This window comes from Loxodonta africana, chromosome 15 (assembly GCF_030014295.1).
Source record: "Loxodonta africana isolate mLoxAfr1 chromosome 15, mLoxAfr1.hap2, whole genome shotgun sequence".
Classification (NCBI taxonomy): Eukaryota; Metazoa; Chordata; class Mammalia; order Proboscidea; family Elephantidae; genus Loxodonta; species Loxodonta africana.
The window spans coordinates 15,302,302-15,305,015 of NC_087356.1; positions in this window are offsets into that span (position 1 = coordinate 15,302,302).

Consider the following 2,714-nt stretch of genomic DNA (forward strand, 5'->3'; position numbering starts at 1 on the left):
GTGGTGCAGAGGGTGCCTGGGGGAGTTGGTGGACAGCATTCAGAGTAGTAAAGAGGCGAGGGAAGGCTGGAGTGGGTGAAAGAACAGGAATCTTTGGGTTTGATAAAAACAAAAACAAAAGATGTTGCCATCAGTTGATTCCGACTCATATGGACCCCACAGGACAGACCAGAGCTGCCCAAACAGGGTTTCCGAGGAGTGGCTGGTGGATTCAAAAACCACCAACCTTTTGGTTAACAACTGAACACTTAACCACTGTGTCACCAGGCCTCCTTGGGTTTGGTAGGGAGTAAAATTTTGGAAATTTTAAGTGTGGTGTCCATAAAGCTTTGTTGTTGTTGTTAGGTGCCGTGGAGTCGGTTTCAACTCATAATGACCCTATGCACAACAGAACAAAGAACTGCCCAGTCTTTGTTACGCTTGAGCTCATTGCTGCAGCCACTGTGTCAATCTACCTCTTTGAGGATCTTCCTCTTTTCCGCTGACCCTGTACTCTGCCAAGCATAATGTCCTTCTCCAGGGATTGATCCCTCCTGACATGTCCAAAGTATGTAAGATGCAGTCTCACCATCCTTGCCTCTAAGGAGCATTCTGGCTGTACTTCTTCCAAGACAGATTTGTTTGTTCTTTTGGCAGTCCATGGTATATTCAATATTCTTTGCCAACACCACAATTCAAAGGCTTAGAGGTCAGGATATAGATTGGAAAGAATCCAGGTGAGAGTTAGTTGTCAGAAAGTTCACACAGCAGGAGTAAACAATCCACTCTGGGAGCCTGGGAGCCAGAGGAAGAAATTCGGGGAATACCACAGCTTCCCTTGCTCCGCCCCCATTCTGTCTTCCCTCACCTTTTAAGGCCCTTTATACTATGAGTCAGAATCGACTTGATGGCAAAGGGTTTGCAAGGCTGAGAGGGCAGGACTCTGATTATCCCCTGCCCTGCTCTTCAAACAGAGCAGTTCTTCTAGTATACATGTGATATAGTGATGTTCTGCTTAAGATTTTGTTTGAAGAAAATGTCCTGGAACTCATAAAAATTATGAAAAGCCATACTTCCAAGTATTCCACAGCTGGTATCTTAAAGTAATATTAATAATATGCTAATAATATGTGATATGGAGACTTGCTGGTACAGTGGTTAAGAGGTATGGCTGCTAACCAATTCAAATCCACCAGCTGCTCTTTGGAAAGCCTATGAGGCAGTTCTACTCTGTCCTGTTAGTTCGCTATGAGTCGGAATCAACTTGACAGCAACAGGTTTGGTTTTGGTTTGGAATATATGATATTTTTCCCATGAGCAAAGTATAAGTTGCCTGCGATATCTAATTTTAAAAGATGTCAATGAACTGGACAATGAATCATTACAGTTCTTCCCAATCTAGTGGAGTTATTTGGAGTAAAACATGCAATTAAGTTGAGTACATGATCAGTAAGACATTGTTTTTTCTTCTCTCTATATTTTGAGTATAGGGTTTTGGCATATTAGCAAATCCATAGGATTTTTAACTCACACCAAAGAGCATTCTTCTAATTTGAAATGAGATGGCAAAGCAGGAAGATGAAACACAATCGGTATTGGTCAGTGTTGCCATGACAGCCTAGGAAACATGCCATAGCCTGTGGAGGCTAAAGTGTCTCTTTATCAAAGAGGTGTACGATGGAATGATGTAATGTAGTTAACAGGTCTTCTGATAACTCTACACGTCGTAACAAGGGATTTCAAAATGCAACTATATTAGAGCCCTTGCAATGTATACTATGTGCATGTTAGTCTTAGCTTTCTGAGATAATTAACCTTTACCTAGAAAACCATTTAATCCAAAGAGGGTAATATTCAGTAATGATGAAGAAGTACATTGAGGACTAAAAATGCCCACCTATTTCAGCACAAGCTGGGAACTAATTACTAGACAAAAGAACAATAGGAAGGCAATTGAGGGTCATAATACAGTATGCATTGGAAATGAATCAGCAATAGATATGACATTTGAAAAGACAACCTGCTACATTATAATATGTACAAGAATAGGACAAAAGACAATAATTTACCCTCTATAGTCAGGATTACTCAAGCTCTAAGAAGAGTAATATGTCTAAGTTTGTTTTCCACATTTTAAGGAGGATACTGGGAAAATCATGTAAGGGATCGTGCCCCCCAAAAATAGGTGACTACTTGGTTAGGCCATGGTTTCCTGTATTGTGTGTTTGTCCTCCATTTTGTGATTGCAATTTTATGTTAAAGAGGATTAGGGTGGGATTGTAACACCCTTACTAAGGTTACATCCCTGATCCAATGTAAAGGGAGTTTCCCTGTAGTGTGGACTGCACCACTTTTTATCTTACAAGAGATAAAAGGAAAGGGAAGCAAGCCGAGAGGGAGACCTCATACCACCAAGAAAGCAGCACCAGGAGCAGAGCACATCCTTGGGTTCCTATGCAGAGAAGCCCCTATTCCAGGGGAAGATTGAGGATAAGGCCTTCCTCCAGAGCTGACAGAGAGAAAAAGCCTTCCCAGAGGAAGCTGATGTCCTGAATTTGGACTTCTAACTGACTAGACTATGAGAAAATAAATTTCCCCTTGTTAAAGCCACTCACTTGTGATATTTCTGTTATAGCAGCACTTGATGACTAAGACAGGGATTTTTTGAAGTGATAGAATGCCCCTAAATGTTTGAGGGCATCTGTCCTAAACTCAAGCTGAGTGTAATAGAGTGG